The sequence below is a fragment of the Salvia splendens genome, chromosome 8, assembly GCF_004379255.2.
Source record: "Salvia splendens isolate huo1 chromosome 8, SspV2, whole genome shotgun sequence".
In the NCBI taxonomy this organism is placed as follows: domain Eukaryota; kingdom Viridiplantae; phylum Streptophyta; class Magnoliopsida; order Lamiales; family Lamiaceae; genus Salvia; species Salvia splendens.
In genome coordinates this window covers 26,099,939-26,114,717 of record NC_056039.1, presented here as the reverse complement: position 1 = coordinate 26,114,717, position 14,779 = coordinate 26,099,939, and the positions used below count along the sequence as shown (strand labels likewise).

At 34.2% G+C, this 14,779-nt stretch overlaps 2 long non-coding RNA genes across 2 annotated transcripts; one reads left to right on the top strand and one right to left on the bottom strand.

The window, feature by feature from the left end:
* Positions 1 to 660: 660 nt before the first annotated feature.
* LOC121744953 lies at positions 661 to 5,497 on the top strand. Its single transcript, XR_006038727.1, has 3 exons — positions 661 to 912; positions 4,561 to 4,626; positions 5,082 to 5,497. It is a non-coding gene; the product is annotated as an uncharacterized LOC121744953 (long non-coding RNA).
* On the bottom strand, positions 2,386 to 4,007 carry LOC121744950. Its single transcript, XR_006038724.1, has 3 exons — positions 3,028 to 4,007; positions 2,699 to 2,776; positions 2,386 to 2,611 (listed from the first exon to the last, which is right to left on the bottom strand). It is a non-coding gene; the product is annotated as an uncharacterized LOC121744950 (long non-coding RNA).
* Positions 5,498 to 14,779: the final 9,282 nt, after the last annotated feature.

Genomic DNA, 14,779 nt, shown 5'->3' with positions numbered 1-14,779 from the left:
AAATTTATAATTTATAGTAATATTTAACTTCCAAATTTATCAATAAATAAAAAATACTATGATTTCATTAAAGCAATAAAACTACATAATTGAAATAAACAGAAGAATTATATAATTAAAAAGTTAATTTGAAAAAATATAATATAATATAATTTGTACTATTAACTAAAAAAATTAAAATAATGAGTGGTTACTTAAGAGAGTGGAGAAACACAAAAAATATTGTTTGGTAATGCTCCTAACGAAATCGAGAAGACAAAATTAAATTACCAGTATTATGCAATTAATTTGCCTCAAATTGTGCGAGAGAAACCCTATGTCGTCAGAATGACATGAGCATTAAGCTAATGATTTCTCCAATATAACCATTTTCATCGTGATATATTGCTATGCCTATTATCGAAAAATTTGACTATAATTACATTACATATCTCCATTTTAATCATTATGGGCACTTTTGAGCAATGATTATTGCTGCAAAAGTAGGCTAGAAAAAGCAACATTCAAATTGATATATGCACTTTTTCAAAGAATCACACTTACCACACATTTGAATTTTTATAATGGGATACTACTATTTCCCTCACAATTTTTTTGATAAATAGAAAAATGCTCAAGCCATCTTAAGAGCAAGCATTGGGAAACAGTTATCAAAAAAGGCCTAACAAAGCTAACAACAAAAGAAAAGTCTCAAGCAGCAACATCAAGGCTCTCAAAGCCAAAAACAGACACTAACCCGAAACGAAGGTCTACCTGTCATCGCAAACCCACGAACATACCTTATCGTATGTTTCATGCACTCATCCAGCTCCTAATCTCATCCAAGCTATCCATCACCAGACATGGCGCAAATGGGAAGTCTGGGCACCAACCTTTACACTACAAAAAACGAGAATTAGTGAAGGAAAAATGGTATGCAATTGCCTTGGTAAGTTCAGATTAGTGACAGAATATTCTGTCACGAATTAGTGACGGAAACTGAAATTTCAAGAATTAATGACAGAAAATGAATGAAAAACGTCAGTCACTAATTCGTGACAGAATATTCTGTCACTAATCTGAACTTACCAAGGCAATTGCATACCATTTCCGTCATTGTAATTTTAGCGACGGACGATTCCGTCACTAATAGTTTTTAGAGACGAACTTTAATGACGGATCTGTTGATACTTGTCATTAAAATTCTTGTCTCTAAAAAATATTAGTGATGGATTCTTCCGTCACTAAAATTACAATGACGAAAATGGTATGCAACTGCCTTGGTAAGTTCAGATTAGTGACAGAATATTATGTCACAAATTAGTGACTGACGTCTTTCATTCATTTTCCGTCATTAATTCTTGAAATCTCCGTCACTAATTCCCTTTTTTTTTGTAGTGTTAATCCAAATTCCCACTCGCCATAAAAGACGTCTCTTCTCGAACTCCAATTGGGTTTGAAGTTCTGAAAAACCATTTTGTTTCTAATATCCCAAATCGACCAAGCAATAACATAAAACAAGGACATCCACATCTTCTTGTCAGATCTTTTGAAGGGAGCACCGAGCCATGAAAGTAAGCATGCCTTTGGTTCTTTAGGATGCTTACTTGGTTCTTTAGGAAGGCATAGGGAAATGCCCTAGCAGTTGCAGCAAAAATACCAAAACGTGCTAGATCGCTTGCAGCAAAAGAAGAGGTGCTCAATCGTTTCTGATTCTCCCTTGCACAACGTACATCGATCATCTTCGATCATGGCCGCTCCTAGTCGGGCCAATCTCTCTTTTGTGTTTAGCCTTCCTTGGAGAAGGAACCAAACTTGAAGTTGTGCTCTATGTGGGGCAACATTCCACCATGCGAGTCTCCCATGATCGCTTGTTGAGTTCTCGTTCTCGATAGATTTTATTACCTGCAAAACAAAGTCAGAAACCAAGTAGGAAGGAGAACTATCACTCGGCTAAACTCTCACATCCCTCGTGTTTTCCCTCAACTTCGTGTGATTCACAGCAGTAAGAAGGTCTCCAAGTAACTCTTCTTCCCAGGCAAACAAATTCCTTCTCCTTTGAAAGGTCCAGCTCCACACCATGTTTTCCCACCTTCCCATGTCCTTAACAAGATCATATTTTTGTGTAGAGAGCATAAACAGTCTAGGAAAACGGGTTTTAAGATTCTCATCTCCTGACCAGATATCAAACCAAAAGCTTGTTCTGTTTCCATCTCCAATTTTGTAATACCCGCCCCTTTTATTATATTTTTCATTAATGTTAAGATCGAACTAGTAAATCCTAGCTCTCTTGATTTGTGTTTTGGAATGGGAATTTTTATCGCTCGTGAATGCTTAATGTTGTTGGTTCGCAAAGAAGTAAAAGTTAAAGAAATAATTGAACGAACAAAAACGACCTCGATAATATGTTTATAAAAGAGGGGAAACAAGAAATTTATTTCGGACTAAAGGTGTTCGAATATCTTTTACACGATGAACTATCAACTAATTCCAAATAAACTACACGAAGTAAAGAAACGGAATGTAAGATGTCTAATGAGCACTTCGGGCCTCTTCTTTAGGACCGAATCGCAGCCCGATCCCGACGGGCCCGAATCAGCATGGTGGCAGCCGAAGATGGTCAGTTTTTCCCCTGCAAAATACAAACAAAACAAACTAAAAACACCTAAAGTACTAAGACAATCAGCAGCCTACAATTAAGAGGAAATGGCAGCAATACCTTTTCAAAGGTGAAAATGAGTCTTGCCTAAAAATGGCAAAGTCAGCCGTGCCTGTTCCTAACAGCCACCTGCTCTCCCTGCACATCCAAACAAGTAACCTTAATGAAGGGAGTACTTATGCTTCAAGAAAGAGACGAATGAAATAATTGAAAGGAGTAGTGAGGAGGATCGCCAACAAGGGATTTTCTGCAAAATGAAAACAAAGAGGCTGGACAGCCCATTTAATCCTTCTAAGCACATCTTTCTTGCCTATAAACCAACCCTCCCCCCCAACACACACACCACCTCCAAAACCCTCCCTCATTTTCGAGAAGTCCCAGCCACATACCAAGCTTGAGAGAGTAGTGAGTGAGTGAGTTCTCTTCGCAGCAGGAAGAGCTTCTTGCAGGCAGCCCTGCATCCCATAGGTAACCTCTCTTCCTCCTTCCTCATTTCCACGAATTTCTCTTCATTCAAAAAAAAGAGAACTCAGTTTCACCCCTTTCTTTGTCACTGCAACTAGGAACTCTAAAGGAGGAGGGCAAACTTTGTTTCTTACAACAAATACCAAGTCAGTAACTGCTTCAAGAGGTATAACACCCTCTCTTCCCCACCATATTCATAGAAACATGAAAGCATGAATACACGAGAATAAGTAAACCCAGCATAGTTGTGCAAGTTAGTAGCTTACATGTTTCCGATTTATACAAGAATTTCATAGCTAACAGTTACACCTTAGCTTTGAGTTGAAAACAATTTTAAGCTCTTAAAATCGGCACCTTAAGAGAATATTGGAAACAATTTTACCACATAGCTGCTGCCAGATTTTATAAATATCGTTTGATTTTTATTTAGCAGTTACATAGGCCCCAAATCAGCTAAGGAACAAGAACAGTAGCGTAACACTTAAATCCCTCTCAAATGCAAAAACTGAAACCCCTTTTCTCCTCTAACACTACAATAAAACAAGAAGATATGAAAGAATAGAACTTTGTAGATGCGTAATGTAGAGAGTTATGGAGAGGGGTTAACACTTAGCTGCTGGCCGACGAAACGGCGTGGCTCACGGACAGAGCCGCGGCTCGACGGCGGCCTGGTGGCAGCGAGAAGCCGGGAACGGCAGCGGTCCTGCGATGGGTTAGAAATGAGAGAAAGAGAGTCCTCCGATGGGTTAGCGAAGGGAGAAATTGCCAGGGTACTCCGGAGACACCGGAGGACGACTTCGCCTAGGGGAGAGGAGCAAGGCAGGCGGCGTAGATGCCGCTGGTTCTTCTTCCACAAGGGTTTCCAATTTGGGAAATCAAGAAGTGAGAAGAAGAAGAAGTCACGAGGGGGGGGGGAGTGGTTTAATTTGGGCTCTTATTGGGCCACTCTTATAAATTAAGTGGGCAGACATTTAATTAATTTGAGGGAGTATTTTGGGCTAATTTTGGGCTAATTAGTTAAGTATTAGGTCTTTTTTTATTTTAAAGTTACTTGGGTCTACAATGTCTAATTAATTCATGAACCCTCCTAATATTTTGACCGATCAATTAATTGATGGTATGCTAACTAATCCCACAATGATAATTTTAAACCCCCGGACCTTAGCTAATGCCCGATTAATTGATGTTACGAAATAGTACGCTAAATAATCCCGAAATGATGAATAGACCTCGGGATAATTTTTATGCTTGAATAATTTTTATAAGAGGTAACGCTCTTTCGTTAAACGAATAATTGGTAAACTTCCACATAAAATTTAATCGCATGATTTAATTAATGCTCAAGGACTTCTTATGAATTAAGGAAAAAGGGATAAAATGATCATGTATTTAGGATGCATTCACGTCAAGTATTTGGCTTTTTAAAACCTAATTTAAGTATACTTTATTTCTTAAAGGGACGTCGTCGCACGTCAAGTAAGACCAAGTCGAGGAACTTTCAAATCAAGAAATTAAGCTCTGAGGTGGGCATTCTTTTCAAAACGTGATTTTAGTATGAAAATGTGAATCTTTTCTAAACATGTTTGCCATGCCGTGTTTTACTTTTACGATTACATATCTGCTTGGCTATGCCAATCATGTTAAATCGAATACGGGCCCCAGTAGGGCCGCAAACCTTACTCGGACTAGTGTACACATATGGGGACCGTGTGCTAGCTTTCGAGTTGGCCTGTCCAGTGACCGTCGTAGAATGTGACCACATTCCCAGTTCACATACGTTCAGATATGGTATCTATGTTTATGTGATTGCGCAATCAATTTTATGAAATGAAAGAAATTTAATGACTCGGGTCTTTTAAAGTAAAAACCTCGTGTTCACTCAACTGTGGCTGACAAATTAAAAGGAACTTATTTTTGGCACTATGTCCACTGAGTATACCAAGTACTCAGCCATGTATGTTTCTTTTCTAACGTGCAGGTTGAATATGAACGAGGAGGCGGAGATGTTGGGAAATGACTATTAATAAGTATTAGGTAGCCCAAAGTAGAATGTCTTTATACATACTATTTTGTCTTGGACTCTTCCGCTGCAATAGAACTATTAATAGGTATTAGGTAGCCCAAAGTAAATATACTAATTTACTTTATAGTGCAGACCCAAATTAAAAGTATTAAAATAATTATGGTTGTTTTTTTAAAGCTGCGCACTGAAAAGTGGCTGATTTCAGAGAGTTGGCGCGGACCGGGCAAATGATGTGTGTAAAACACCTAGGTTTCTCTATTTCCCCAATTTTAAGGCCTTTTCTTGGGTTTTCAAACCATATCTGTAATTACTAGTTTGTCAGACTTTCAAACAAGATTTGTTGGTGTTTAAACTTTGTTCCTTTGAGAGTTTATCTTATTCAATTGTTGAATGGTTGTTTGTTTTAATGTGTAATTAATTCAAGTCAAGGTATGCATTTCGTACTTTGTGTGGTTGGATTTGTAGAGCCGATGTGAGTTGTTGCCTTAGTGAAAGTTGTCTAGGTTTGCTTTGCTTGTTTACATCGAGGGTTTACGGTCCTAAGGACTAAGGAGGTAACACACTTCTTACATCTTCTTTTGATCCAAATTTTATGGTTGGATCAAGATAGACAAGTTCTTGGTAAAACAAAATATAAATTCAATCATAAAGATCACATCATTCTGTCACGTCTCTGGCTAAACCATAAGCGTCTTTATCGGTATAGTAAGAGAGATGTAGAGAAAAAGTAATTAATGTATTGTTAATAAAGAATGAGTCTCAACTAGATAAAAGAGTTTCCAACATTAAAAAGTGCATATTCTTGTGGGACGGAGAGAGTATATCTTTAGTCCATCCTATAGGGTTAATATCGGAGGACTAAGGGGCACAAGGAATATGCATGAATTCAAAAATAAAGAGAGTTTAAGAATAAAAACATCAATTAACATGTATTAACTATATATTACTAAACGTATGAGACATTATTCGAATAGAATAAGCTGGCGTGTTTTGGGAAGAGAGAGAACAGATCCGTTTCTCAAGCAGTGAGCAATCGTAAAGAATAAAGATAAAATATTAAATTTCTTCATTCTTAATAATATATATGGTACAAAAAGATCTCTTAATTCAGAAAATAAATTTAATCCTAACAACTTATAAAAATAAATTCAATTAAAAAATATGACTATTTTTTGTGGGACGATCCAAAATGAAGAAGTAGACTTTTTTTGGGATGGATAAAGTAAGACTAAAGTCCAAATGTGATCCTAAATACATTACCATTTTATGATTTGGTTTATAACAGACAAATGAATTTATCCATTTTGCCATTTTTTTTAGCAGAGCCATAAAAAACTATTAGTCAACCTCAATTAGGGGTGGGTCGATATGGTATACTGCAACGAGAACGCCATATTGCATATCATACCGAAAATTGCAATATACCGGATGCTACCGAAAATTCTGTATGGTTAATTTTTGATATTGTTACCTTACCGTTATTGCGGTATACTGAAGTATGGTACGGTATACCGTAATACCGTTATGCAAAAAAAAATCTAAACATAAAATATTTAAAAGTAGGATTTTTGGAGATGTTTTCTTTTTTATTCTATTTTTTTCGAGTATATAATATTTCAACATATACCGATATTTTCGTATGCACCGAGGATTCAGTATACCGTGGTATACCGAATCTACGATATATACCGAATTTTCCGAAACAGTATGATACCGCACCGAAAATTGCGGTATACCGAGAAATTGGTATTTTCAGTATTTTTTTCGGTATGATAAATGTGGTATTTCGGTAGTTTGCCCCACCCCAACTAATAATATGATTTGTGTATGAATTTGAGGTATGTCAACACAGAGTTAAATATTAATATGTGTGTATTTATATGCTTTGACATTGAGATGCTACTTATAAAATATAAAATTGAATATATGGATATAGTCTGTCACGTATTACACATTAATGTATGAAAATCATAAACGTATGTTATTCAACTTATAGCATGTCATTTGATAAATCAGATGTGATATGAATAAAGTGGAAATAGAATCACCAACATCTTCGCTCATGGAGTACTAAATTGTTGTTGGTTTTGTTTCCAGCAATATGTTATGCATTCGCGGTCCATGTATAGAGATGAAGTTGTAAATCGACACTCAGGATCCGTCTGCGTTGGATCAGTGCAATAACTACAAGACTACATGCACTTCTTCAGGCACCCAAGAACAATTCACACTTCATGCCCATTTAATGTCCCGTCGAAAGGGTTTGGTTCTACTCTTAGGCGGGCTTTCAACTATGTTAAGAAGCATGGACTTTGTCAAGAAGCAATCTATCCTTGGGTGGGTACCTATAAAGCTACAATGTGCTTGCTATAAGACACCTAAGTAGGATGGAAAAGTTACTGAGAGTGGAACAATAGTAGAACAGGTAAGCGTAACTTTAACTGGTTGATTTCAACAAATCGATTAAACCTGGACACACTTAATCTATGCTGACTGTTTATTGGTTTTTTATAGGAATTAAAAACTTGAATTGATGATTTTATACATCTAACAAATGACAAAGACATTGAAAGAAAAATGGATTTTCAACTAGGGTTGGGTTGGGTCGGTACGGCATATTGTACCGAAAACGTTGTACCGTATCTGTAGCGAAAATATTGGTTTGAAAAAATTTCATACTACTACTTTTCGGTATACCGAAATTTCAGTACGAATAATATCACTACCCTTACTGTATCGATATATCGGTATATCGTACCGATTTTTAGTATACCGTACTGTACGATTTCCGAACTTGAGTACACTATACCATTATACTGCACCATTTCGTATACCTATATGCCGATTTTCGGCATATACCGAAGATTCGGTATACCGATTTTTCAGCATATATCGTATTTTTGGTATACAACGGTACACCGCGGTATAAGAAAATTCATACCATTACCGTATCGAAAATTCGGTAATTTTTGGTACTATGCGATCGATATACCATTTTTTCGGTATTCTGAATAATATATCATGAAACAAAATCATCACCTTATCCTTATTCCTTATTCAAATTAAAGAAACTCCCCACTGCATAGGCATTCAATTGATTTTTTTTTTAATTTTCTTGGACTTTTGTACGAGTATTTTATTTGATTAGTTAATTTAATTATATTTTGAATTATCCGGCCAAAATTTGAGGTAAAGGATTAAAACTGGACTCATTTCATTTTTCCGAAATACAAAGGTTCAAAATATGATATTTTAAACCAAAATCAAAACATTTATATACTATTTAAAATAACTTTTGAACTTTAGTCAGAATGTAATTATCAAATCTTGTTCACTTCAGCTCTCTACAACTATCAACACTCCACTGAATCACACCTCAAACGTTTACTATATTAGAACCTCAACAGTATTACTAGTACTATTTAGTCTCTATATTTTGTGTAAGAAATGATTTTTTAGGCAAACCCTAGCTAACTAGTCGCAGTGATCGAGATCATAAATTAATTAATAGTGGGTGCATTGAAAATAGCATATAGCAAAAAAAACTTGTTTAAGCGTATATAGATCTTAACATTTTAATACACCAAAATTGGGTTATGACAATAATGAGCATCTGTGGTCAAAATGCCCACGCACTCGTCATTTTCAAAATTGTGTTTGATTGATGACAAATTAACTGGAAACACGTGTTCTATTAATTGGCTCATTCTACTCTCCATAGCAAAGGAAGACGTGACGAGATACAATAGCTAATGTCTAATAGTATATGGTTTAATCAATTTAAAAATTATGGACACCAAACTTGTCCAGTTTGGAGAAGGAGAAAATAAGAAAAGCACTAGTTTTGGTTATTGCATTTGCATCAGTAGTTATTTCGATTCAATTTCGTACCTTTTTATCTGAATCTCTAGTTCTCTAAAATTCTGTTTCAAGTGCAAATCCAAAGTAATTGTATTCATGACAGGAAATTTTAAAAATATTTTGATTTCTTTTACTACTTCACAGTAATCAAAATAGTATTGTTCAACTTGTCATGACAAAATAATTTAATTTGGTGTGATGTCATTTCGATTTAACTGAAAATACAATTTGAGTTAATTCTTAATTGTTCATGTATTTATGTCCTTATATTAAAATTTAGGAGAAAACTCAAATATAAATACTACTCTCTATGTCTCATTTCAAGTGATTGACTTTATTTCGGCACGTGTTTAGAGAAGATGATAATAAATAGTTAAAATAAAGAGAAAGTAAATTAAGAGAAAGAATAACGTATAAGAAGTTCTCTTCTATATTATTCTCTCTTTTACTTTACTTTTTCTTCACTTTATTTTTTGATAAGTATAATTTTTTAAAAACAATGGCTAAAAAGAAATTAATCATTTGAGCTAGGAGTGAGGGAGGATTTGATGTAAATCAAATAATGTTAATTCTACTCAAAGATTTCTCATAATTTTTATATAAAAATCATCTATCAATTAATCATTACAATTGGATTATTATATATTAATTGATATATGTACATGTAGAGTGGAGATTTACGGCACTGACCCAGCGTGTTTGAATCCAGTTCTTGATCATAACAACATTCAAAACCTTTCCAAGTCTAAAGGAAAGGAAGAGGCTGCTGGATTTGCATCTCTGAAAGGAAAACTGCCTCATTGGCTTCAAGAAGCAGTGAATGCTTCCGCTAAACCACCTAAGCCTAAGGATCCTTTGCTCAGATTAAAGAAGAAGAAGAAGAAAAAGAAGTCACATGGACATAGAGAAGATGTTGCCTCGACCTCCACAGCTCAAGGGACTTCAGCAAATTATACAAATGGGCCTATCAACTATTTAAAAAATAAAAGAGGCCAATTTACTTGAAGGAGGCGTGACTTACTTGGGCAAGAAGAAAAAAAAAGATATAAAAAGGGGAGTAAAAGGAGCGCCGACGGAGAAGAAATACAGAGAGAAATATAGAGACTAATTTTGCAAAGAAGGGAACTTCAACAATTCATCATCCTCAACTTCTCCGAAATTGATCCATGGTTTCATTCAATATTGTTGTTCCAAGTTTAATTATGTTAGGCTAAGAATCATGCGTTACTCCAAACACGCAGTATGACATTTTGATTTCGTGATTTATTCTATGCTTGTTTTTATCTCATGTTCGTTATTACTACTTATTTAATTGAATGAATTTATTACTTTAGGTGCATCTTTAGTGATAATTCTAAAGTCTTGATTTAATGTCTCTTTAGCTTGAATTGAGATGGATTGTGGTAGTAATGAATTATCAATGGAAATTGTTTAGATGACAACTTGATAATGGATTTTGATCTTAATTGCAATTGTACTTTGAATCTCGCGCTTCCGTATGGTTCTTAGGATTATTGAATTTGGTTTAAAGAGTAAGTGTTTAGCTATTCTTTGACTAGTTGATGCTTAGCATGTTTAGTGCTTGCAGGTTGAATAATTTTAAATTGTCCCGAACGCATGAGATAGAATTGAATGCATAGGATTAATCCGTGTCTTGTTTACAAGTGTTTGGAGTAGCAATTGTCTCACTTGTGTTAATTTGATTCAACTTTATTATTTTCAGAAAACAAACTTCAAACAAAAACTCTCATCTTTACTGTTATTTTTATTTATTTGGAGTTAAACGAACTTACCTTCCCTGTGGATTGATACCTTAAATTACTACACACGAAGCTGTACTCTTGCAGTGAAGTGGTAATATTAGGGATAATTTTATAAACTTGAGTGCATATCTATTCTGATTTAAAAAGACCTAAAATTACACATCAGGATTGTTTATGGATTTCTAACAATTAAACCATTATGTTTATTCAACATATGGGAATGAAGTGTGTGGATGTGTGACGCTACTTTTTCATTAATAGTGCTTTGACTAATCTTTATATATATATATAGGGGTGTGATAAACTACAAACCCTCTATAATACAAACTATACAAACTTTAATCCTACTCACTTAATACAATTAATCAACGGTTAATATAAGAGATTTTTCTAATGTCAACATTTCCTACAAATCTGTACACTCCGTTGACATCGAACAATCAGAATTTGTACACCCCCGTTGACATAATTTGTACACCCTGTTGACATCAGCCCCCGTTGACAGAATTTGTACACTCCGTTGACATCAGTTTGTATAGTTTGTATTATAGAGAGTTTGTATTTGATCACACCTATATATATATATATATGGGTGTGATAAACTACGAACCCCCTAAGATACAAACTATCCAAACTCTAATCCTACACATTTATTAGAAATAATCAACGCTTAGTATAGATTGTATACATAATGTCAACATTACCTATATATTTGTTCACTAAGGGTAATTTAGTGATGTAACTAAGCAGCCCACATAATTAGGCGTTAAGTTGTGATTGAGAATCCAGTCAGTTACTCCTTTTCAACACCCACCCCTTAATCACGTTTCTTCTCTCCCCTTTCCTCCATTCGAACCCTTCAATTATCTACTACAGTCAATCGCGTTTCTTCAAGGAACCAAGCCTCCAGCAATCGTTCGAATAATCGGTGTTGACGCGACCTCTACTCCGGTGACATGAGTGCTAATAATCGGTGTTGACGCGACCTATGCTCCGGTGACATGAGTTCTCCGGTGACCTTTGCACCAATTTTAATCTTCGTGATTTCAATTCGATTATGAAAGTTAGGTAGAGGAATAAAACATTATCATTTCAGCACCATATTTGTAAATTATGCGTGCAAAGTTCAACAACAACATACCAGAAATGCACCAATTCTCTATACATAATCTCATTAGCCATCATAAAAAAAAGTTCAATGTCAGCAGTGGATAATGTCAACAGAATATTTGGGGTAGTGTGTTTACTTTGCAATGTTAACGCCTAATTATGTGGGAATGTCAACAGAATATCAGTAGAACCACAATGTCAACAGAATATATATATCATGGGCAGTGGATAATGTCAGCAGAATATTTGGGTAATGTCAACGGAATATCAGTAGAACCGCAAAGGCACCACACAAATGGCAACACGAAATTGGGAACATATCTGGAACAGATCAGTGAAATGTTATTGACAAAGTTAAGGAATGGTTGGAGTGAAATGAGGACTTTTTGTAACCGATGCATGAATCACATTCCATAAACACCCCCAGTGACATAATTTGTGTTAAGCGTTGACATCCCCATATGCATCCCAAACATGAACCGTAGATCAATTACAAGGAGTGTGTAGGATTAAAGTTTGTAGTTTGTATTATAGATATGAGTTTGTATTTGATCACACCTCTATATATATACTCCCTCTGTCCCATTAAATATGCAACATTTGCTTTTCGGCACAAGATTTTATGTATTGTTGTTTTGTGAGTTAATGAAGAGAGAATAAAGTAAGAGAGAAGAAAAAGTAGAGAGAGTATTATTTCCATTTTTAGAAACGTTTCATTTTTAATGGGACAGACCAAAAAGGAAAACGTTTCATTTCTAATGGGATAGAGGGAGTATATATATATATATATATATATATATATATAGGGTTTTAATCTATGCAAAACTGGATTTAAATACAGAAACGCAGAACAATATCATAATTAGGGCACTTTTAGGTCATAATTAGGTAATTTGTAGGTCATGCTAACAAAGCATGACCTAAAACGATCTTAGTATGACATTAAATCCAAATATTATAATATGACCTAAAATTGCTTAATTATGACCTTCCGTGTTTTTGGTTAATTATTGACCATTAGATCATCTAATCCTAGGGCTGAGATTTGGTCTGCATTTCTGGATTTAAACACATACTTATTTTGATCATCTCCCTATATATATATATATATATATATATATATATATATATATAGGGGTGCATTATAATGATAACCCCAATTTCCGTAATAACCCTATAACCAAATATGGACCACACATTTTTAAAATCACGCGGTTGATATTCAAACTTAGATTTACTTCATAAAAAAAGCGCGGGGGTAAATATGTCATTTCGCTCATGATAAAATTTACGTATCCAAATTTTGCTCATTTAATTTCTGAATTTCGCTCATTTTATCATTTTATCAGCCAGTCAAAAGTATCATTTTATCAACTCAGAGTATCATTCTATCCGGGAAAACTATCATTCTATGCAATAAACCTAACATATATTATTTTATCAGTCAGTGAAAAGTATCATTTTATCAACTCAGAGTATCATTCTATCCAGCAAAACTATCATTTTATCAGTTTTATGTCATTTTGTCACGTTAAAGTATCATTTTATCAGCTTATATGCAATTTCTTCAGCTAAACTATCATTTTTATAAGGTTACTGTCATTTTATCCGCTTAGATTATCATTTTATCAGGTAAAAGTATCATTTTATTAAACAAAAATGTCATTTTATACACCAAAAATACATATCATTCTATCAGCTGAAAGTATCATTCTACCAGGCAAAACTATCATTCTATCGGCTGAAAGTATCATTCTATCGGAAAAACTATCATTTTATCAGTTTTATGTCATTTTGTCACGTTAAAGTATCATTTTATCAGATTATATGCAATTTCTTCAGCTAAACTATCATTTTTATAAGGTTACTGTCATTTTATCCGCTTAGATTATCATTTTATCAGGTAAAAGTATCATTTTATTAAACAAAAATGTCATTTTATACACCAAAAATACCTATCATTCTATCGGCTGAAAGTATCATTCTACCCGACAAAACAATCATTCTATCGGCTGAAAGTATCATTCTATCCGGAAAAACTATCATTTTATCAGTTTTATGTCATTTTGTCACATTAAAGTATCATTTTATCAGCTTATATGCAATTTCTTCAGCTAAACTATCATTTTTATAAGGTTACTGTCATTTTATCCGCTTAGATGATCATTTTATCAGGTAAAAGTATCATTTTATTAAACAAAAATGACATTTTATACACCAAAAATACCTATCATTCTATCGGCTGAAAGTATCATTCTACCCGACAAAACTATCATTCTATAGGCTGAAAGTATTATTCTATCCTGCAAAACTATCATTTTATGCAGTAAACCTAACATTTATAAGCTAAAAGTATCATTTTATCAACTCAGAGTATCATTCTATCCGGGTAAACTATCATTTTTATAAGGTTTCTGTAATTTTATCCGCTTAGATTATCATTTTATGCAATAAACCTATCATTTTATCAATTTATCATTTTACGTGATATTTGGCAAAATTCAGAGATTAAATGAGAGAAATGACAGTTTTACCCCCGCACTTTTTTTTATGAAGTAAATCTAAGTTTGAATCTCAACCGCATGATTAGAAATATGTGTGGTCCAGATTTGGCTATAGGGTTATTACGATATTTGGGGGTTATCATATGATCACGACTCTCTCTCTCTCTATATATATATATATATATATATTATAGGGGTGTATTCATTTCCTTTTCCTATATTTCCTCATTTTTCCTTCTTAATATCAGCCATTAGATTAGAGAAATGGACGGTCAAGATCAACATTGGGTAATTAATCTCGTGTTGCATTATTTGTCCTATTTTGTGCATTATGAGGGTACAATAGTAATCTAATAATGACTGGAAACCGCTACGAATAATGCACCACATGGTCACGAGTAATGCATATAATTGC